Source organism: Lissotriton helveticus, chromosome 5_1 (assembly GCF_964261635.1).
Source record: "Lissotriton helveticus chromosome 5_1, aLisHel1.1, whole genome shotgun sequence".
Classification (NCBI taxonomy): domain Eukaryota; kingdom Metazoa; phylum Chordata; class Amphibia; order Caudata; family Salamandridae; genus Lissotriton; species Lissotriton helveticus.
The window spans coordinates 963,719,231-963,744,243 of NC_136065.1; the positions used below are offsets into that span (position 1 = coordinate 963,719,231).

A 25,013-nucleotide genomic window follows, 5' to 3' on the forward strand; every position below is an offset into this window, starting at 1 on the left:
GAATAAGAAACAATAAACAAGCAACTATTAATGATAAGAAAGCAGGTGAATATTAAGCAATGGGCCGGGACTCTAAGCACACTTTAAGTTGTGGTATGTTCCACTAGAAGACTTTTGACAACAAAGAGCTAAAACGGCCTGTAATAAGATCGAAAAATGATCTTGGCTCATCCATATAATAAGGGGGGCTAATTTCTTCAGATTTAATTGAATAGGGAATTCTGGACTATAACAGACATGTCACTTAAGTGGGTATGTTGTGCACTAGTTGCTATTTGCGGTACCTGCAAACACAACAATGATGGACAGAATGTGGATCAATGTCACACATTCACCCCAGTCCAAAGATCTGGGCCCAAATCCATCGTTTTTCCACTCCACACCACCCTGGGTTAGACAATGGCGATATGCAAATCAGCGCTGACCCTGTGCCCCATGGGAACAGTCCAGTCCGAACTACAAAAGCCATGTCCTTCCCAGAACGGAAACAAGCATAGTTGCTATTTGAACGCTTAATTTCTAAGATAAACTTCCACACCATTAGAAGTACATTGCCATATAATACCAATTTCTTGTCAGGCATGTGCATTCAGGTGATGTATGTGAAATAAAGGAAATACAAAAAGTGACAAACCACATTGGTGAAAACAAAATCATGGAAAACCAATTTTAAGGAAAGACAATTTTAAGGAAACACAAATAAATCAAACCTTAAAGGAAACATTTTACAGGTAAAATAATGTTTTAAGGATGATTCCAAAATTACATTGAACTTGGGTGGAGTTTAGGAATGGTAAGGCATTCTTGTGTTAAGGGATGGATAATGTTTAGGGGTGTTGAGAGGTTTCAGGGGTCAGGAATGGGTGGAGTTCATAAACACTGAAAGGTGAATTTAGAATTCAGGGATGGGTGGGGTTTAGCGGTGGTGACGTTTTAAGCATCATGAATAGATGGAGCTTAGGGTTGGTGAGATATTTTGAGGGATGAGTGGAGTTAGGGGTGTGAAGTGTTTTAGGATTCAGGGATGGTTGTAGTTTAGGGGTGTTGAAGGGGTTTTAGGGTTCATGGATGGACGGAATTTAGAGCTGGTGAGGGTATTTAAGGTTCAGTGATAGGTAGATGTTTGGGGTGGTGAAGAGTTTTTAATGTTCAGGATTGGATGGAGTTTAGGGTGGTGGAGGGGTTTAGGCATTCAAGCATGGGTTAAGTTTAGATGTAGAAACGTTTTTTTAGTGTTCAGGGATGGATAGAGTTTAAGGGTGCTGTGAGGTTTTTAGGGGTCATGCCTTTGTGGTGTGTAAGGGTGGTAAGGGTTTTTGGACTTCAGGGAAGGGTTTAGTTTGGATGTGGTGTAGGATTTTTAGGGATCATGGGTGGATTTGGTTTAGGCGTGAAAGAGCCTTTTAGGGTTCAGGAATTGGTGGCGTTTTGGGGTAGTGAGGGCTTTCAGAGTTAAAGGAGGGTTGGAATGTAGGAGTAGAAATGGCTTTTATGGTTTAGGAATGGCTATAGTTTGGGGGTCAGGGATGGGAGTAGTGAGGGCTTTCTAAGTTTCTGGAATGGGTGGCGTTTAGTTGTGGAAAGGAATTCAGGGTTAAGGGATGGCTTTAGCTTAGGTGTGGTGAAGGGCTTTTAGGGGGCAGGGATGGATGGTGTTTAGGGGCGCTGAGAAGTTACCAAATGAAAGCATCCAGAGTAATTATTTTGACATGTAAAAGATATAAATCTGAAATATTGACCTTTGAAGTAAAGCACTGAAATAAATGCCTACAACAGCACAGTTTCCATAAGTAGAACATGCAACCATTTTATTTACACCTTAAAAAACAATAAACATGCAAAAGCCATTTTCTAACAAAGAAATTCTATGAATTGGTTTCTATGAAATGGTAAATGCTATTCATTCTGAAAATCTGCATCTAATAGTTTAGGTGAAATGGCTTCTCAGTAGTAGCATTCCATGAAATCACTGTTCTATGAAATCACATACAACTGTATTAAGGTGGTTAGAAACTGGTTAAGACACAACAGAAAGTTAATATTATGCAAATGCTTAGTCTTTTCAGTCAAGAAAGCAAAATCTAGTCAGAACACAAGGGAAATGCTTGGCCCTGATTAAGAGTTTGGCGAACAGGGTCGGAAACATGACAGATATCCGTCAACCTTATTACAAGTGCAATCTATCCTATGGCTCTTGTAATAACATGGGTAGTATATCTGTTACTTTTTTGACAGAGTACCTGTCTGCTAAAGTCAAGTCTAAATCAGGTCCCAATTTTGTCTATCTAGACACCTGCCCCTAAAACCCTTTTCATACCACTTTCAATTTGTGGATTATCCAATAGTGACGAGGCCATATTAATTACTTAAGGGGTCAGATTAAGCAAGCTTACCCTTTAAATAGGGACACAAGATAATACACAATTCTATTAAAACAATCTCAGTGAAATAGCGATTATAAAATGGTACTAAAGCTTGAACGCACATAAAGTGAAACCTTTGGATGCGAATGCGTGTATTAAACAGTACGTGCTATACAAACAGTAGAAGTGCATACAAAGATGCTGATAACCTAACATACCATATTGGAAAAATGAAAGTCATTTTTTATTTGTGTTCAGATTGACCCGCATTGGCTGATGTGTAAAGCCATAGAATGGACAGAGAAACCATCTCTCAAATGCAAATTCATTTTCATTAATATCAATTGCAAAATTGATCCATATTGAAAAAACAATAAATTAAAGGTTCCTTTTTGAGCCGCAATATGGAAGAAAACTATTCCTTTATATGTGTTTGCCTGGGGGTGTAGTACTTTAACTTACATCCTTCCACTATGTAAGAAAGACGAGTGTGAGTGATTCAGAGCCAATTGAGGAATAAACGATATCTCCAGGTGTGCTGTACAGTTAAGAACATATCAAAGTTTTCGGTGTCCAGCCGCTACTGGAAGGAATCTCACCTTAGAACTTAGCCCCAGCTCAGGAGCATGCAGGGGATTACCTTGATTGCCCAGAAGGCTCTCTCTGCTGACGTTACTTCGACATTTGCCTTGATGGTCAGCGGTCTATTTTACTGAAAGCAAAATAATCTCAGAAAAAGTGCAACAAAACCCTGGGCTCAAACTACGGAAGTCAAATCCAACCAGCTCGCTGCTTTACTTTGTAGTATCCCTGAAGCCATCAAGTAGAATTCCAAAAACGTAAAATTCAATTAACTAATCTCAATCTATGCCACTACAAAGCAACACAATTAGTAAGAATGTAAAGCAGGAAACTTCAAAATAATGTACCATTTTGTTGGTGGTGACTTTGAATATTAGACAGAATTATCGCATTCTAATTTGTTATCAGCGGACAGGTGGGTGGCTTTATTACCATATAGCAGGGAACAAATATTTCAATTGGCAAATAAGTGTGAATGTTTTATAAAGTAGCACAATCCTGCCCTATCTTTTGTAGCTAGTCTGTTGCAGTACCACTTCTGGGTTTAATATTCAGAAGGGGCATGGTTTAAAAGTTTGTTCTGAACGGTCTCTTTTGTAGGGCTGATTTGTTTATGGTTGACCCTTTCTTTAATGTTACTAAAACAGTTAGTAGGTTAGATAAATTATAAGTGGTATGGGTCGATAAAGCTAATCCATCCATCTACATTTACTATGAGGATGTAACATGTAAGTAGGTAGAAATTAATAAATCCATGTAAATATATGACTTTAGTGAGATTCACAATAATCTTCATGGGTAGAGAGGAAAATCTATTCATGCATACTCCTGCATAGAAGGGGGACCGGAGGGCATAATCTACTGGTAGATACACTCTTGGACACCCCATACTATGCACAGCGTCTGCAGAGATTGTTTCTGGGTCGGGGTGGGCAGCAAGGAAGACAGTGTTCATGTGGAACGGTTCTTCAGCTTGCCGTCTGGGATTTGAGGGTGCATCGGCGGTGGAGGATACTGAGACTGACCTTGCAGAAAAGCCACGATGTATGTGGCATCTGGGAGGTTTCTCCTTTTGAGGATTATCAAAGCACAGAATAGAAAGCATACGGGGAACTGCCAGGTTTATCGCCAGGGGTAAGTGAGCGCCTTGCTTGGCTGGCGCAGTGCGGACTCTAACTTCCAGTAGAGGGTCGCTGGGTCGGGCCTCCCTTGTTCTCCCTGTTGTGCAATGTATTGGGCTGTTCCTGGGAGTGGATGACAGAGGCTTCTCCTTTCCTGGAATGCCCTGCTTTTGATAAAGCCAAGTTCTTGTGGAATATGCAGCAGCCACACACCAGGGGTTCCAATACCGCAGCTACTGACTCGCCCCCTCTGCTGCAGAAGGACAAAAGAAAAGTCATGCGTCCTCCTGCTCTGCAAAAAGAGGAAACAGCTTGCAATCTTCAGTCAGTGATGATGGCAAAGTCAAATTCGCCTATGGAACTAGTAATTCAGTCAGCCAGTACAATGCCTGGGGTAGACAGCAAACAAATGAATAAGGCTCTAAATTAAAAGCAGCTAGTAACCAACTTTCCTGTGTTGCTGGGTGTTGTGTTGCTTTCTTAATTGTACTGTTTCTTTAATTGTGCATATTCTAGTTATGTCTTAGCTAGAATATAGAATGTTGTACATGTCATGCTGCTGTGCATCCTTTGTAAAAGATCAGTTATTCTGTGATGCTGAACCTGCTGGATTTACATGTACTGTGCTCTTCAATTGATTAAAGGATTCTTATCAATATCCTTGGATTAACTCTTCATTTCACTGGCGACGGGATTCGAAGAGCAGATCCTACGTGAGCAACTTATTTAAACTCATTTTGGAGTGTTTTTAATTTTTTTATAAGAAGAAGAACTTGATTGGAATTTTTTTTTTTAATGCATTGGATTCTTGTTGGCGAAATTTCAATTGAAAATTAATTTGTTATGGATTGATTGCTGTGCCTTGATGGAATTAACTGTGCAGTTTCCACCTCTGACATCTGACCTCTGACCATTTTGACATTGTACGTTTAAAAATTGCTTAAGTTCCTGTTGGCCTTCTTTACCTTATCAATAACTGTCTTGGCTACGTTTGGGAGTTGTCACGCTAAAGGAACAGCATTTGACCTAATCAGTGTCATGTTTCGGCTTTTGTCATGTTAAAGGGAAACAGCATTGACTGTATTGGTTCCGTTACCTGCACGCATCTCCGCACGCTCCATTTTTGAAAATAATCGCCAGCACACCATGTTTTGAGCGTCATCGTTTCCTTGACGATCTTCGAATTCTTTCAGATTGGCATCTTCTGTCGGACCTCCAGTCCACCACGTAATACACATCGGAAAGGATTGTGGGTACGTTACGTGTGACGTCACACGCATTCAGCGGCCATCTTGAATAAACGTGAAGGCTTCAGGAGATCAACGAACTTCACTCCTTCATTTACTACCTTTCTTCATTTATTATTTCTTTAATTTTATTTATTTTCGTGCGTTTTTCCAACGGTGATTCGCACACTATCAACAGTAATTGGCACACCATCAACGGTGATTCGCACACCTTTCATTTATATTTGGTGTTAATTTAATTTCGTATTGAACTGTGTGATAGTATTTTATGCTTTTGACTGCTACTTTTGTATTCCACTTATTAATCCAGCATTGTTCAGTGAAATCTTGTTATAATAATCTAGGTTGTTCATAAAAAAAATAAAAAAAAAAATGGATTATAATAATCTAGATTAATCTTATCTATAATGACTCAACCTAATTATAACATTAGTACTCCTCAAGCATTTTGGGTTTCTGGCAATGAACCTCCACTAAAATGGTTAGAGTGGAAACCTTATTTTTGTAATTATATAGATGCATTAGATGAGGATGGAAAAATGTCTCATGCTCAAAAAAAGAGACTTCTTCTACATTCTTTAGGTCCTGTTGGACTACAGGTATATGAAACTATGACTAAACCCTCTTTTCCAGGAGATTTAAATGTTTATATGTTAGCACTTTTACATTTAGACACTTACTTTGCTCCTAAAGTCTGTATTGGCGTAACGAGATACAATTTTTTTTCAAGGAAACAAGCTAAAGATGAAAATATTGACCATTTTCTTGCTGATCTTAAAAAATTATCATTAGATTGCAAATTTGGTGTATTACAAGAAGAACTGATTAGAGACCAAATTGTTATGCATTCTTACAATGTTTCCATACAGGATAGATTGTGGATTAATGGAGATTCTCCATTAGATGATATCCTTGCTATTGCACGCAAAGCAGAAATGTCTGGCAGGTGCGCTAATGTTATTAAAAATGATAATAGTTCCCTTACTAATGAGGTTGTTGGCAAAGTGAATACAGCTGATAAGAAGAGGTTTGGCTATAACTCAAAACAATCTTTTGGTTCTAGCAACAAACCATTTTATGCAAAACATCCTCAGTCTTCTTCTAATTTTAGACCTAAATGTTATAGATGCAACAGTTTGGAGCATTTAGCTGACTTCAAAGGATGTCCTGGCCTTAAAACTAAATGCACTAGTTGCGGATTGAAAGGTCATTTGACAAAAGCTTGCAACAGGAAAAAGAAAAGTAAAGTGAATTTTGTGAATGACATTGATGAAGAGGAAATAATTGAGAATAATTCCGAAGATAATTTAGTAATGAATTTACATGACAAGCTAGTTTTGAGAATACGAGATGAAGATGTGGTTAACAAACCTATTTGTTCAATGAGATTGGTGGAGTGGACGTTAAAATCTATGCTGATTCTGGTTCACCCTATACAATCGTTAATGAAGAAATGTGGAAATCCTCTTTTGTCCAACATGTTGGTGAGAAATTATTGCCATCAGATATCCATCCTGAGGGTTATATGGGAGAACCTATTGCTATTCTGGGTTTCCGTTGGTTTGTATTCAGATTCAAGGGCAGAGAATGTAGGGGGAAGCTATACATTTCCAAGAAAGGGCCACCTGTTTTGGGGTGGTTCGACCAAAAACAACTTCACATTATTTTAGATCCAAACAGCAAGGAACAAGTTTTAGTTGTGGATGATAGTTCTGCTGTTACTAATGAAATTCTACACACATTTCCAAAAGTTTTTAGTAAAACATTAGTGAATTTGATTGGTTTTGAGCACAAGATCATATTAAAGGAAGATGCTTGCCCCAAAGTGCATAAATGTAGGAATGTTCCCATTTTGGTAAGAGATGAAGTCAGCAAAGAATTAAACAAACTAGTTTCTACTGACATTATTGAGCCGATTGAAGCAAGTGAATGGGTTTCTCCAATTGTCGTCGCGAGACGAAGTAATGGAAAAATTAGGTTGTGTGTAGATTTAAGGTATCTAAATAACAACATTGTGGTTGACAAGTTCCCACTTCCTAAAATTAATGAAATGGTTTCTAGTCTTGGCAATGCACAATGGTTTTCGACTATAGACCTATCATCTGCGTATCACCAGATTTCCCTGTGTCCTGAATCATTGAAGTTTACATCTTTTGTGACACCTTTTGGTTGCTTCCGTTATAAGGGGATGCCCTTCGGTTTAGCTTCGGCAGCCGCTGTTTTCCAACGATTAATGTATCAATTGTTTAAGGGGGAAAAAGGTGTCAGATTTTTTCAAGATGACATTCTTGTTTTTGGGGAGGATGAGAATGAGCACTTATCAAGACTAAAAAAAGTGTTAAGTATTCTTGAGAGCAAAGGCCTTACTATTGAACATTCTAAATGCAAATTTGCACAAAGGAGCGTGACTTATTTAGGTCATATCATTGATGCAGAAGGTGTTAAACCTAAACCTTCTTTAGTTTCAGCTATCTCTGAAGCTCCTGTTCCAACATGTAAAGATGACATTAAGTCATTTTAGGAATGACTGAATTTTGTTCAAAGTATGTTCCCAATTTTGCGAGTGTTACTTATAATATTCGACAACTTTTGAAGAAATGTGTGAAATTTGAGTGGTCCAATTCTTGCAATGAGGATTTTAAAAATATTAAGCATGCCATTGCCAAGGCCACTGCCTTGCATAGTTTCGATCCATCTTTGGAGAACATAATAACTACTGATGCTAGTAATAAAGGTCTTGGAGCTGTTTTAATGCAGATAGATGAGAAAGGAAAGGAAAAAGTGATAGCTTATGCTTCAAGATCTTTGTCTCCATGTGAAGAAAAGTACCCTATAATAGAAAGGGAAGCTTTAGCATGTGCTTGGGCGTTGGATCATTTTAAGTCTTTTGTTTGGGGGAAAATGTGTTTATTACGCAGTGACCACAAACCTTTAGTAAAAATTCTGACTACAGAAGGTGTGATCAATGCTTCTGCTCGCCTTGCTAGAATTTCTATGAGGTTACAAAATTTCATTTACAAGATCGTTTATGTTCCGGGTAAAAGCAATGTTCTTGCTGATTTTCTATCAAGGATGCCTGTAATGTTGGAAGCGTGTGACAATAATGAATGGAATGAATTACAAGTGGCATTTGTTCACGATGATGGTCTTTCAGCTTTCAGTAAGGAGGAATGGAATAATGAGTATTTGACAGATGAGTATTTACAGAAGGTGATTTCTTACACTGTTAATGGTTGGCCAAATAAAAAGGATCTGTTGGATGATGCCATTAGACCTTTTTGGGAAGTTAGATCTGAACTCTCTGTTGCACATGAAACATTGCTAAGGGGCGAGAAGATTATTCCTCCCAGTGGGTTACGTGAAGGAATTATAGAACTTTGCCATGAGGGGCATCCTGGAATTGTAAGATCAAAGTCATTAGTGAAACAATTGTTCTGGTGGCCTGGTTGTGATTCCCAAACGGAAAAGGTCGTTAGAAATTGTGTTATTTGTGCTTCCGCAGATAAAACATTGCGTACTTTTCGTCCTCCTATGTTAGAGTGTTCTTCTCCTGAGTGTCCATTGGAATGTATAGCGGTGGACATTATGGGTCCTATTCAGGAACAAGATGGTTCCCACCATTTCTTAATTGTCCTTATGGATCTGTTCTCGAAATGGCCTGTTGTTAAAGTTGTCGAAAGGGCTGATACAGATTCAGTCCTTTCTTTCCTTGATGAGACTTTTGTTACAGAAGGAATTCCTTCTTGCATCCTCACTGATAACGGTGTTCAGTTTTTGTCTGTAAAAGCGAAAAGATTTTTCAGTAAGCTTGGTATTAGGCATAGAACAACTTTACTTTATAATCCTGGCGGTAATGGTGTTGTTGAACGTTTTAATAGGGGTTTGAAGAATACTATTCAGCTTTCAATTGGTAATAATTTGGATTGGCCTACTCAAGTTGGGAAGGTAGTTTGGAATTACCGTATTACTAATAATGACTCTACTGGTGTTTCCCCTTTTGTCTTAATGAAAGGTAGGAATCCACGTTCTAAAACCATTCCTGCTTGGTTATTTTCGAGAGAAATTGAACCTTGTTCTAGGGACTTAGTTAAGGCACGTTTGGTACTAGTTCATAACAAAAGTAAAAAATATCATGATTTGAGGCATGGATCTAGGGAAGTCCAAATAAATGTGGGTGATTGGATCAAAATCAAGAAACCTTTTAAGGTTCAAAAAGGCGAGTCTACTTTCTCTGAACCTTTTCAAGTGGTGGAGGTTTTAAAGAACTCTGTTAAGCTTAACAATGGAAAGGTTTGGAATCTGAGTAGGATTGCGAAATGTAAACCAGGTTGTATTTCCAAACCTGATAAAACTTGCACTCTTTGGAAACCTGAGGATTTGGACGTTGATAGTTCCAATGGGAATGATGATTTGAATGAGAGTCCTGGAGTGACTAGTGGTCCTAGTTCAAGTGAAGTTGCTTCTGGTTGTGATGTTTTGGAGTCTTCTAGCAATATTTCTGAAGATTCAATCATTATTCCTGTGGAAGGGAGTTCTGTTTCTGCTGGTGAGGATTCATCCTTGTGCCGTCAATCCTCAAGGAAAAAGGTGGTTCCTAATTGGCTTAAGGATTACATTACGAACAATAAGTAGTAGATTAGCTTTAGGAATACATTACTATTAGGTACTTTATTTCTAATAATAAGTAATAGTTTAGAATTACATTATGAATGTTATTTTCCTTGGTTTCTTTCTTTTAATTTTATTTTTTTATTATTGGAAAGGAGGATGTGTTGTGTTGCTTTCTTAATTGTACTGTTTCTTTAATTGTACATATTCTAGTTATGTCATAGCTAGAATATAGAATGTTGTACATGTCATGCTGCTGTGCATCCTTTGTAAAAGATCAGTTATTCTGTGATGCTGAACCTGCTGGATTTACATGTACTGTGCTCTTCGATTGATTAAAGGATACTTATCAATATCCTTGGATTAACTCTTCATTTCACTGGGCCATGAACATGGATGGCAGGAGCCACCTAGAAGGTCGGAGGAGATGAAGGGGAATCCCAGGTGCAGGCACAAACACGAGATGTCCCAATTATTGAGAGTACTTCAAGGGCTATCAAGCAAGACTATCCATTTTGTTCTCTAAAAATACCAAAAATTTGGCAGGCTTGCTGGTTGCTGAAGCTGCATCTCCGGATGTGTGTTCGAGACAGGGGACAGGTAGGTTCAAGAGAAAGTACCAGAGCAGGTACTAGAGGAGCCGATGAGATATGAGAGCCTAGAGAATCAAACTGTTGAGCAATCAGTAGAGGACCAATTGTTTGAGTCACAGCCTGAGCTAAGTCTGCAGCTTGAGGAGAGGGCTGAGCAGGACTCGCTGCGTATTGTCTTCAACACTCGACTAGAGGAGAGGTCTAAAATAATGCAAGTGCAGGATGATGTTGACCAGGCACAGCTCTTGCTAGAGAATATTGTGCGTGAATTGCGAGAGGTGAAGGATACTCATACTAAGGAAACAGCTGCACTCCATCAGAGGCTGGACAAGAAGAGGCAATGTGGCAAACTCCAGCATTAGAGCAAAGTATGTCAGATCTAGAAGATCGTTTTCATGTCTGGGATAAGGAGTTGAGTAATGTGCAGAAAAAACTGTCCGAGTCTCAGAATAAAATCAAAGAAATTGAAAACTATGCTAGAAGGTCTAACCTCCATTTTGTGGGGATACCGGAAGGAGCTGGGAGTAAGTGAAATCACCAGAATGTGCTGCATTGACAGAATCATTGATAAAAACATGCATCTTGGAGAACCCACCAGAGAATGTATTGACCATGGGAACCCATCCTATTCCCACTCAAAGGTCAACAAATACAAACTATCCTTGGACAATCATTGTGAACTTGGCGGACTACAGAATAAAGGAACAGATTCTTAATAAAGCAATTCAAAAGACATCATTTTTGCTGGCTGAAAAAGTACAAGTTTGAGTATTCTCCGATATGTCAGTAGCATCAGCACATAGTAGGAGAGACTTTGTAGGACTGATAGGACAATTCAGGGCAGCGGGCCCAGCCTCCTTAGCGCATCAGTCTAAACTAAAAGTGTTATCTAAAGGGCAATACTTTCTGTGTTCTTCACTTGAAGAAGCTCAGAGCCTATTGTGGCAGGTTCTGTTCTGACGGGGGCTGTAGATAATGATGGAACTATTTGTGTGACTATATGGGTTGGCTCTTTGTTTTGAATGTGGATTATGCCAATCAAGACTAGAGATGGAACAGGGGGAGGGGTGGGAGGTTCTTTCTCCCAATTGAGTGCGTCAGGGTGCTATTCCAGGGCACCTCAATTAGTAAGGGATCGTTGGGTGTAGTGTGGGATACTCCCCCTTCAAAGAGAGGTGGGCAAAGGGGTGTTGAGGGTGCATGCCAGGTGGACAATCATTGTGAACTTTGCAGACTACAGAATAAAGGAACAGATTCTTAATAAAGCAATTCAAAAGACATAATTTTTGCTGGCTGAAAAAGTACAGGTTTGAGTATTCTCCGATATGTCAGTAGCATCAGCAAATAGTAGGAGAGACTTTGTAGGACTGATAGGACAATTCAGGGCAGCGGGTCCAGCCTCCACAGTGCATCAGTCTAAACTAAAAGTGTTATCTACAGGGCAATACTTTCTGTGTTCTTCACTTGAAGAAGCTCAGAGCCTATTGTGGAAGGTTCTGTCCTGATGGAGGTTGTAGAGAATAATGGAACTATTTTTGGCTCTATATGGGATGGCTCTTTGTTTTGAATGTGGAGTATGCCAATCAAGACTAGAGATGGAGCAGGGGGAGGGGTCTGTATGGGTTGGCTCTTTGTTTCGTTGGGTGTAGTGTGGGATATTCCCTCTTCAAAGAGGGGTGGGCAAAGGGGTGTTGAGGGTGCATGTCAGGTGGATTTTTTTTTTAAAGTATTTTTATTTGCTTTTTACAGTGCATAAACATAACAAGCATGTCACAATTGATCATCAAGCCCCACCCCTTCGCCCCCCCCTTAAAATTACTTTGCCCTCTTGTGCACCTTCGGAGTGAACCATGTTGCTCCATGGGCTTCCGCCCATGTCAGGTGGAATATTAATAGAAGAGTGCAGATGCACCAGCAGGAACTTGATTGTGGCCTTAAAGGAAGCAGAAGAGCTCCATAAGAAGATTTGATCCAAAGGATTTTTGATCAGCTCTAAAGTAAAAAAGCAAGAGTTATTGAGCGGTGCGATGGGGGAGATTAACCAGCCAACTATACTTTGGGAAGCAGCAAGACAAAGACAGGGCAAGGTGAATGTGTAGGATTGAGGTAGTTTCATGTAATGGAAATGGCATCTTAAACAAGCAAAAATAGGGGGTTGTAATGAATTGGCTATCTCTTTTAAATTCAGATGTTATATATTTACAGGAGACTCACCTCAAGGAAAATAATCAAAAAAATTGTATCTCCAGGAAATATTCACATGTCTCCTTTGCATCAGCAGGATTGGTGGTTTGGGGTGGGGCAATAAATCTTTCTAAATCAGTGGAATGGGAGGTGAGGTAAGTAATAATGGTTAAACAGGGCAGATGGATCTCGTTAAAAGTTTGGGTCCAAGCAGCTTCCTTTAATCTTCTTAATTATTATGGTCCCATACAAGATGAAGTTACCCACTTAAGGGAATTGTTTGTTGTTGCAGCGGGGAAGAGGGGCCTATAATATGGGGAGGGGATTTTAACTTTATACAGAACCTCAAACAGGATACCTCAAATAGAACAAAGAAACAGCTGAAGCCAAAACTGTTTCTCTTCTTGATTCCATGAAACAGAACTTAAATTTGGTGGATCCCTGGCACTCAGACCTTCCATATCAGGTGCAATATACAATTTTTTCTAGCCATTATAGTATGGCCTCACAATTAGATTGTTTTCTAATTTTGAATTCCTTGAAGTGGTGCAGAACAGATATTAGGGCAAATGATTTTTCAGATCATTCAGTAGTGGGTGTCACAATAGAATTGGAAGAATCAAATACCCCAAGGCCCAATGGAATTTCGATAGAACTCTTTTGGTAAACCAGGTGTGGTTAGATGCCACACGTTACTTTATTCAAGAGTTTTTTAAATCAATGAAGGTACTGCCTCCCCCTTTGGGATATGGGAATATTTCAAGGCTGCATTTAGAGGTCGGGCAGTTGCATATAAATCATCACAGAATAGAGCTCGAAAAGCTCAAATTAACAAGCTGCAAACTACTCTCGATAAGGCGCAGGATGCACTAGCCCGGGGAAGGGTAGTCGCAAGAGCAAAGCTAAAGGAACGGCTTGATCAGGCTAGGCAAAAGTGGAAGGATTTTTTGTTCACAAGGAGACTCATAATTAAAGAATATTCCAGCAGTATGAGGCGAGACAGCTGGTGGGGAGGCTGTTGGCTTGGTGGGTACACCTTAAGCAAGATATAACACATATCGGGAGATTAAGGATCCAAGCTTGAACGTGGGGCAAATGGATGATCATAAAATTGTGCAGATACTTTTTCAGCACTATGAAAATAGTTACGAGAACGCAAATCCATTTGCTAGATCTAGTCTTGAGGAATTTATGGGTTGATTCAGCTCTCGTGTTCGACCGAGGTGGAGTCATTGCAGGAGGTTATCTTTCTCGAAGAGGCTGCTCAGGCATTACAAAAGATGTCTAATGCTAAGATGACAGGCACCAATGGAATCCAGTGGAGGTTTCTAAAACATTTCAGAAGTTATTGCTACCACACCTGGTGCAATTTTTTTATGAAATAGAAGGCAGGCTGGACATTCCATCTACCTTTAACGAGTCAGGCGTTGTACCTTTAAAAAAAAAAGATAAAATCCCACAAGCACAAATTCCTATTTCCCAATACGTTTTTTCAATGCTGACAACAAGTTTTTTGTAAAGATCTTGGCATCAAGTATAGTTACCATTGGGAAGACACTGGTCCAAAAGTATCAGAATGTGTTTTTCCCAAATCGAACAATAGCAGCAAATATGCAGTATTTGTTGCAGGCTATAGATTTTTTTCTACAGTTGTCAAGAAACAGCTGCCATTATAATGCTTGATGAAAAAAGGCATTTAAACTTATCAACTGAGATGCCTTGTTATTTGCATTCAAGAGGTTTGGGTTTCCAGCTAAAATGGTGACAATGCTTGAAAAAACTATATCAAGGGGCAGAAGCATGGATAATAATTAATGCAAAAGTATCAGGTACTGTTCACATTAAACGCGGCACCAGTCAGGAGTGCCCAATGTCTTCTAGACTGGTTGCTTTATTCATTAAGCTACTAGCAGCGAGAATACGTAGTGTAGCTAGTATTGTTGCTCTGTTGCAAGTGATGTCCAAACTTAAGTTGTTCGCAGATGATATTGTCTTGTATTTAAGAGCTGAAAAGGGTAAAAGTAAGTGTGCTCTGAATGTTATTCAAGAATATGTAAAGTTTGGGGGTTATAACGTTAACCAAGCTAAAATGGAGACCTTGGTTTTTAACGTGCAGCCATCTGATCTGCCTTCAGGTATAATAGAGCAATATAATAGTAGTCACCCTATTTGCTATCTTGGGATCTATGTGACCAAAAAGTATACTGACCTATTCAAGTTGAACTATGATAAGATGTTGGAGAAGGAGAGATGCCTATTGAGCAGACAGTCGGTGGTGCATCTCACATTAATTGGGATTGTGTCATTAATAAAAACTGGCCATTCTGCCTTTGTTTATTGTTTCTATTTGCAAACCTCCCATCTAAGGTTAATAGGGTATTTTTTAAAGAGCTAAACTTACTCCTAATACAATTTCTGGCTTTCCCAGATGTTTTTTGGTATTAACAGGCAACATAGTTGGATATTATGGTTAGAATTGGCACATCTGAGTGTGGGTTAAACTTTTTCTATTGAGAGAATGGTGCAGGAAAGTGGAGGCAACCTTCCGGTATTTTTTTTTTTTTTTTTTCCAAAACCTTTATTGGAGTAAGCATATAAAAGTACAAGAATGGGCCTACAACCTCACGGGCTGGCCGCTAATAACAAGGCACAGTGCATGTAAGAAAAATGTACACCCGTGGATAGGTACAGCTCAAGTACAAAGCATTACTCTATAGACATCACAGAACAATTTGTATTTTTATTTTTTACAAAAAGAAACACAAACACTAAAAGGCGAATGAACGATACTTAAGGTCAGCCCAAAGAGCGGAGGGGACGGTTCCACGATCAGGAGAACACACCCAGAGCCCGGAGGCTCCAATCAAGTCGGGGAGGGGGGGGGGGAGGGGAGCAGCGGGGAGAACCGGAAGTATAAAAAACCTTACGGAAAAGTTCCGGGAACTCTAGTCTAGGGAGAAAGGACAATCTCAGCAGTGTTTCCAAGGGGAGGGGTGCAAATACCCCCACGATAATCATTCCACTGGCCCCAAACCGTCGTCCACGCCCTGGGCCTGCCCCTGGCCACATAAACCGTCTTCTCACGAAACATGGACCAGTCCATATTGTCTTCCCACTTTGAGACCTCAGGGGGCCTGGAAGCGCCCCAGAGTTGCGCGACATCCCGCTTCGCAATCATGTAACCAAGGGTAGCCCATCTGGTCTGGGCCACAGAGTAGTCAGTGGGCTCCCACACATTCAACAGACATCTGCGAGGCTCCGGCCGCAGGGCCACATCCGTAACAGCAGTCATCACCTCAAGCACAGCAGTCCAATAAGCAGCTACAACCGGGCACTCCCAAAGGATATGCAAAAAGGTCGCACTCAAGCCACATCCACGCTTGCATAGCCCATCCGAAGAAAAGCCCATCGTAACCAGACGCGGACCAGTGACATAGACTCGATGAAGAATCTTAAGCTGAACCAAGCGGAGACGGGCAGGAATGGCCACCTCCTTGGGAGAAGAGAGCGCCGATTGCCAATCCTCGTCGTCCAGTTCCAACCCATCGCAAACCCAAGCCTCCCGAAGTCGGACCAGTAAGTCCGCCCGATTATTAATCAATTTCTTGTAAATAAGAGAAATAGTGCTATCGGGAAGATGCCCATCAAGGACACGGTCCTCGAGGGGGGAAGATTCAGGCAGGGCCTCATCAGGAACCAAGACTGAGGCGAGGGCATGTCGGACCTGCAGGTAGCGAAAAAATTCCCTACCACTCAAACCATATTCCGCCTGGAGGGCCTGGAACGACTTCACACAACCGTTCGAGTACACGTCACCCACCTTACAGATCCCAATCACATCCCAGCGGTCGAAACCCTTGGTAGACCAGAGTCCGCCCAAACGTTCGGATGCATAAAGCGGCGTCGCCAACGTCAATCGATCCTCCCACCCCAAACTCACACTCGCAGCCCGCCACACCATTACAGCAATCCTGGATGGGCCCACAAGATGGCGCCCGGCCGATCGGGAATAAAGCGCTCTAGTAAAGTCCCCACCCGGAAGCTGGAGTCTGTCCATCTCGAATGCAGGATTACGACCCGGGGAAAACATCACATGATTAATGGCAGACAACTGGGAAGCCCAATAATATCGCTTGATATCGGGGAGCGCCATGCCCCCGTCATACCAGGGGATGGTGAGCTTTGCGAGTGCGATACGGGGTCGCCCATCCCATATCAACTGCCGTTGAAGACTCTCAATCTCTTGGAAATAGGTCTTAGGGATAGCGTCATAGGAGTTGTGAAGCGCGTAAAGGAATCGCGGCAAGGACATCATTTTAAACAGGGCCGCCCTGCCCAGCGGAGATAAAGGAAGCTTGCGCCAACGGGCCACATCCAAGCGCAGTCTAAGCAACGGTGGGAGGAGATTACGCTCAAAGCGGAGCGTCGGGTCCAACGTAATAAAAATCCCTAAGTACTTGAAGCCCGACTGGACCACCTGAATAGGAAGTCTACTCGGCAAGGGGGGCAAAACCCCCGAGAGAACATATACACAGGACTTGGTCCAGTTAATAACGAGGCCCGAGTTGGCTCCAAAAGAAGCAAGAACATCAAACAGAACAGACAGAGATTTACGCGGGGAGGTGAGGTATAAAAGGATATCGTCCGCGTAAAGCGAAACGCGGTCCTCAAAGTCCGGAGACCAGCGAATCCCCTTGAGAGACGGTTCCCACCGGAGCCAGGCAGCCAACGGTTCCAAGGCGAGAGCAAACAGTAATGGAGACAAGGGGCATCCCTGACGGGTACCCCTGCCGAGGGTGAAAGGAGCCGAGACCCTACCATTTACCACTACTTGCGCCAGAGGTGCCACGTACAGCAACTGGACCCAACCAATAAAGTCAGGCCCAAAACCAAATTTCTCAAGAGCCGCCCAAAGATAGGGCCACTCCACCGTGTCGAAGGCCATGGATGCATCCAACGATGCCAAAATGGCCGGCTCCGTCAGAAGCCCCGCCCTCACGATCGCGCCATGAAGAAGACGTAGGTTCAGAGCCGTGTTGCGATGTGGGATAAATCCAGATTGATCCGGATGGACCAAGTCACTAATGACCGTCAAGAGACGGGTGGCCAGGAGTTTCGCCACCTTCCGGTATTTTTAAAGAGGGCAAGATTGATGAAAAGATCTAGAAATAAGGTGCTAGGGGATATTAATTGGATGGTGAAGTTTCTTTAGAGCTAGACAAGTCTCGTTGTGCCACCGTATGTCAAGACTGCAAGAATGTCAGGGGATAGGATTGTTTTTTATAGAAAAAGAGATGTAGATTCTGGATCTCTCAAGGGTATCTGATATCTGGAAAGAAATACAGCAACATGTGGGGACGGATCACTAGAAGCTTTGCCATAACTTGGTTCAGATTAAAGGTTTTATGAGTAGCTGCTTGCAAAAAGTAAATCACTCCACAGAGGCTTTGATAAAACTATGGTATACACTTCACAATCGATGGGGACAGGAAATTGGTATAGGTCTCTTCGGAAATACTAAGATTCCTCTCTGATTGAAGATCATCTGAGAAAGCTAGAACTGGAGAAAGGATGCCAGCTCTCATGTGGAGAATAGGAACATATTTAAATATTAGTTTATAAATCCCTCTGAGCAGCTAACTTTAAGAGAATGAGTTTTCTATCATAATGGATGGCATACTATACTCCACAGGTAATTCATAAAATGTATACATTCATCGCCCGAAAATATTTTAGAAGTGCCAACGATGGAAAAGGGGATTGGCTGCAAATCTTTTTCTTGTGTTCCAAGCTGTCACAATTTCAGGAGGCAGTTTTTCAGGCATTAAATGAGGGTGTACAGGCTACAATAAATCCAGAAGCAAAACGGGTCCTTTTTGGGGCATCTGGCTGAACTTCACAGCTGGACTAAAATATTCCAAATTTTATCGCAGCATCTTTATCACTAGCCAAATTACTGATCTTACAATGTTGGCGAACAACTATGATTCTGACATTGCAGATGTGGCTAGAGAAACTGCAAAAGAAAGGGATGTTTGAAGAAGTGTGTGCCAGGAGGATTGGAAGCTTGAAATAAAATGTTGCTTTATGGGAACCACTGGATGATATAGTCCAGCATGTGGTAGCATCCTAGTGTGAGGGAATGGGGATTCAGGAGTGGTAGTTCCTTATGGATTCTATAAAGTATTCTTGATCTTGGAACATTGTGAGATTTAGTAGAATGAGAAGATGATATATAACTTCAGCACTCTGAAATGTATAGTGTGCAATATATTTAGAGGCTCTAACCTATGGCACATTAGCTTTTAAACACTTTAGCACTTGATTATAAAGGGGTTTAGGAAAGGTGAGTCGAGACTCTTAAGTATCTACTTTTGCTGGTTTTGCACAGATATTTAAGGATAAGGTTGTTATTTTTACCCATTGTTTGCACATATCTCTTGGAGGATGTACTAGAAATGAGCAGGACCACTTTAGTATTTTTTACTGGTGAGAATGTTTGTGCCATGGTAGCTTGCATATTGGTAGCTTTAATAATGTATCCAGAATGCTGGGGTTTTATGTTATATCACACATTGAGAGTCGGGTCACATCGAAGTGTACATTGTGGATCTGCTAAATGATGCCTTCTGCTATTTGTATGACTATTGCTATAGAAAATTAAGATTTTATGGCTTATTTTGTATTAAATATCTGGTAATCTGCTCAATATTGTTTTAACTATTTGTCCTGCACCAGTAACCTTACTCCTGCATAATGCTTGTAGGGCTAACAATTCACAGTATTATTTTTAGATGATGAGTGCATAAGGACAGAAATCCTCATAAAACAACTATTTCTCTCTGTGATTTTTTTTTCATGAGGAAACCCTTTATTTTTTTTTATCTCTACGCCATTCAGGAAATACAATGGAGAAGTAAGTTTTTGGGTGCCACATTTATTTTATATACCTAGTACAATCACACTCCCTTCTTAGCACTGTAGAACAACTGACATATCCTCCATTCTCTAGATGTTCTCCAGCACCAAGTTCCATCTGCAGGTGTAAATCTCTGTTGAAACTGATGTTGTGACTCAGCATCTTGAATTGTGCACATGCACATGACTTTCTTCCACGCCAAAAACTATCTAGCATATTTAGATCCCGTGAGAAGCTATAGACTGAAAAAGTACAAACTCTATCAGCTCACAATGTTGAGAGAGAGGTAATTTTACTGACAAACGGAAACTGGGGAGAAACAACCAACCCAAAAAGAAACAGAATCGCCAACAAGTGCATAGCTTGGACATATAACCCCTCGGGGGTATCTTCAAAACGTCTTTTTAGGCAAACATTATAAACTTTCATGCAAGTCTCAATAGAATTACCACGCCTTCCAGGAGAAGTTCCAAATTAAGCACACTCTTTTTTTGATTAATATAAAAGACACACTGGTCTTCAGTCTAGGAATATTTTGATGTGTGGATAAATGTATAATTGAAGCAAAAGAAAACGAGAAAAAAGCAAAGCAAGGGGAAAAACCCCTGAAAAAAGAAGAACCATGGGGGAGACTGAAAATATAATGGCTAAGAGGGCCATGGATCTTTTCAATGAGCATGTGGATTACTATACAACTCAAGGTATCTCAACCAAAACAGATTCTCAGTCCACTTAGCAATTATTGGGGCCAAATGAGTTGCACAAACTACCACATGACCCAGCTGACTTTCACTACCTCCGCACTTAGATCAAGACTTTCTGAAGTCAGAAAAGTTCTGACATTTGTAAATGTTTGGTCAATGTTTCACTGCTCACTGGCCTCTAAAGGAACAACCTTAATTAAGATGTGCAGTCTTCAATTGTACAATGATCCCATTGGCAGGCTTCACCTACCTACCTACTCAAGGGCTGTCCATGTATTTATTTATTTATAAAGTTTTATATAGCGCAAACAAGATCCCAAAGGATATCAGTGAGCTTTACATTAGGAAGGAAAGAAGGACATACATGCAAAATCTACATCAAGTAGGATTAAAAACAGGAATAATCGCTGATTACAAGACAATTGCAACATGGAATATATACTTTTCAGTTTTGGAAATGCATCTAATTTAACCAAACAAAAGCTTTTCATTCACTAGGTTGGGCTACACATATGGAAGCAACTCACAGGTACATGGAGAGTAACTAGTAGCTCCTGAGCTACTTGTTGGAGAACCCGGCTGTAGATCGACTCTACATACATGCCACAGTGATTGTCCCACTGTTTGCACTTCTGTTGCCGTTTACTCGCTCCACCTGTTCATTAGTATGTGAGTGATGCAGTGCTAAACCTACACGCTTTATCCCTTTCTTCTTCAAGTACTACTGCATAGACTGTGTAACTGCACATCATTACTACTGGAAATATACTCCAGATACAGAGCTCTTCTGAAAACATCTGCAAAAACTCTATCTCATTCAAGATGTTCCATTGGCCTCTAGGATGTGTTTGTGCTAGATAAAAACAACATATAAATGAAATGACAGTGCTGCTTTAGGCACTAGTATATACTGGAAAATATCCCTTTTACAATCAATTTTCTTATAATTGAAATCATTTGGTAAATTTCCTAGTTGCAAGGAACTAAAACAATACAATTCTTCCATAGAAAATCTTGTTCAAGAATTGGAAGGCAAAAGAAAGCTTTAAATATAAATAGAGTGCACAATGAAATCTCTAAAACCTCGCTTATGGTTACTTTGCTACAAAACTGTAATACTCACAAATGCCTTGAACAGTTAGGGCATTTTACAAAGCGGCTTTTAAAACATTGACTGTGATTCAATGTTGCATATCAACAGGGAAAATATTCCACATTGTAAGTGTCCAATCTGTAAAAGCTAATAATTTCATAATGCATTCCTTTCAGCCTTACCCATGATTAATATATTCATTATATCATTCTGTGAATAAGGGTATTTGTTACATTACAGTAGATGATGTAAGTCTATATGAGGCAGACAATCTTTTCATCTACAAAACTAACCTTAATATTAATTTCTGACATGTAAGTAGGTTTACACAAAGAGAGGAAGGGCACCCGTACACAAAGTACACACTTTTAAACTGAAGTGCGAACAGAGGGAAAATGCACATCAGAGAGCTCAACATTGTAACACATTGCATTATCCCCTAAAATATACCCTTTCCAAATGTTTACTTGAGAGATTTATCAGAATCCTATGTGGTCCAGAATACAAAAAGAGCACCATCTTTGTATTGTGTGAGTTTTTAAATGGTAGCAAAAGCTGCAGATAGACATTGACGTGCAGAGAAACACTATAAAAGTGACTATAAAAGTGTGACTTTCTGTCAACTTCAATAACTAACTGATGCCAAAGCCAAAAGCAATTTTCAGCAGTTTGGCTCCGGGAGATAAATGTCAGTCAGCATGCTAAAGGGGAGCACAAAATAACTTCTAAGTGCCGTCAATAACAAATATTTACCAAAATCAAGGCAATCTCAATTAATGAGATCAGCTCCTTTAAGTGCATGCAATACGTGAATTTTACAAATAATTCTTGTTAATTATGGATAATTTCTATTAGAACAACACAAACGTAATCCTGTTGTTAGCAATAGAAATCAGATTTCAGTAGTAGAAACAAATCTAATGTAGTAGAATAATATTCAACATCATATAATATCAGTTCTCCTTGATCAATAAAGCTTAATACTTTTGCTATACTATTCATATTACCAACTCCACTTGCAATGACCCATTAGGGTCCTGGTCAAAAAGTCTGAACAAGGCCCTTATTAAGATGATGGTCAGCTGGACCGCCGACCGCCATCGCTTCGAGCAGTGATTTTTCTACTGCAGCTTGTGCTGCGGCCCAGGAAAAAAGGCTGCAGCCCAAGCCGCAGTAGAAAAAGTCACTTTGTAAGCATCCATGCACCATGAGGTACCTGGCACAGGGTGCAAAGATGTTTGGGGTAGCACTACATGTGCCCCCCAGGCCACTAGGTGGATGGGGGCCCTGCTTGGTGGCCCCCAAAGTCTGTTTCCGTCTGCCGTTTCATGGCAGTGGGACCGCCATGAAGAGTAGGAAAGGAACATCCTAATCCCTACAGGAACACCGCCCCGACAGGATCTTGGATCCTGTTGGAGGAGGCGGTCTTTCCCCTCCGACATTATCACTCTGACAGCTTGCATCAAAATGTGGCGGTCGAACAGAAGCCCTGTATGTTTGGTGGACCACCACTGACGCCAGCCTGTTGGTGGTCCACGGTCCACCCAACATCATTATGGGGGCCTATATTTGGCATGATGAAAAAGGGAATAAAGAAGAAAATAGGATATATCAAGATTTCTGACTCGGGGGAAACAAACAGACACACATGGAGTGTGCTCTCTCTCCTTAGTGTTGGTGTTTCTGAGAGTGGATGTTGGTTTGATCATTGAGGTACTTCTTTTTTGCAAGAGGTGGTTATTGAGGGCTATTTTGACAGCAAACAGGGAAATAAATGTACTCAGAAGAGGAAAACTTCCTGTGGAAAAGTTCTCTGGTGGCATATGCCCAAAGACTACAAGCAGTGCAAGAAGCCATTGCAGTGGGGAAGTAGTTCTGGATTCGGGAGAAGCGGTGTGTTCAGGGTTTTGCAGGTAAGCAGTTTCGGATCCATAAAAGGGCAGGATGGAGTGGCAATAGGACTTAGAGGATAAGAAAAGCATACCCTTTGGGAGGATACTGAAGTGTGTCACATGCTGAGCCTGTTGATGTTTAAAATAGGAATTCTCATAGCCAGCAGTGCTGCTAAAAGTTCACAATTACTGTGAAGCAACAACACCTTCATTCGGAGCTAAGTGTAAGACTAGGTGTCAGAGAGAGGCGAGAAGAAATGCTATTTGAATAGGCACCGCATTTGTGTGACCCTTTAATGTTCATGAAATTATCTTCATAGTTTAGCTGATGATGCCACACGTGGTCTTCAAATATATTAAAGTACATTTCAATAATGATAAACTGACAAAAAAAAGTAATATGTGATTCAATTCTGCAGTTTTTGAATTATTTTGCAGGATATAAGTTAGCACGGAGTTGGAGCGGAATCATCAGGAGCCACCTGACCCAATTCACAAAACTATCTGTGAAAGCGTAACTCTGGGGTAAAAATTGTAAATGTGTAACTGAAAAATGTATTTCGGATTAGCAGAACCAAAAATGGTGGGACGTTGGCATTGTAAATGTGTTTACTCACATTTGCTTATACTTAAACCAGTATGGAGAACATCTATGAGCAACTAAATGTGCTTAACTTGGAAGGTTGTTGGTATTCTAGAGCAAGCCTGAGCTTGGTAGGTATTCAACCTTTTGTTTGCAGTTGCCATGATGAAAGGGCTCCTTTCAAAGCCAGTGGTAAATCTATTATCAAGGTTGGAAACATGAGGAACTAAACCCAAAGATATTAGGGGTGTAAGGTTATAAAGTGTAAATTTACTTGCGAGCTATATTTATGCATGCAGGAAGATGAAATTGATATATTTATGTATGCCTTGTTTAAGTAAATAGAATGGAAATTATTCTGCTACAGGGGTCTGTGTACCTCCAAGCCCTTATCTCCAGGGTTCACTCATAGACCATAGTCTGATTTCTATCGTTCTTTTTGTTGAACAACAACATTTATGTGAGTATCACTAATAAACACATTTTGTGTGGTTGTTTGCTTTTTTAGCCGCACAACTTTACCAATGTGGTCACGTGCCATCTTGCTTTTTTTGCCGCACAACTTTACCAATGTGGTCACTTGCCATGTAGAGTAATATGTATATATACTACCTGGCTTGAAGTATGTATTCAGAGGTAATTGATAGTATGGTAGTCTTGTTCTGATCCTCAGTAACCTTCTCACCAAACCAACCGTGGAAAGTGTATAAGGGTTAGTGCTTATTATGCTGTTTTGGAGTGTTAGATTGTTTGTGGGGAGTAAGGTGTTGTTGCAAGCTCAGATACCTCCAACTGTATGAAGCATCTATGTTGGGTGTATACTTTCTGTCCAAAGTGTTCTGTGGTGGCACTGATTTTTGTTTACTATGCTTAGTACTTTTTGTGAGATACGTGTTACCCAATTATGTGGAATATCTAGAGCTGTGTTAGGTGTGTGGTTCGTATTATGTCTAATGCACTCAGTTGAATGTTATTTCCTGTAGAAGATTTGGTTGCACACAGACTTATAGGGTACATATATTGAGACTGTTTAAAAAGAAGGAAAAAACTGATTTGAGCCTCCACTGATTTAACTATTAAAGTAACATTAGATTTGACAGCAGAAGGTGGACATTGCAGAAAGG

General features: G+C 40.5%; 1 protein-coding gene across 2 annotated transcripts in view; it reads right to left on the reverse strand.

The window, feature by feature from the left end:
* INPP5A (inositol polyphosphate-5-phosphatase A) overlaps positions 1–25,013 on the reverse strand; it is a 1,643,294-nt gene that overhangs the window by 1,396,609 nt on the left and 221,672 nt on the right. The window lies entirely within an intron of this gene.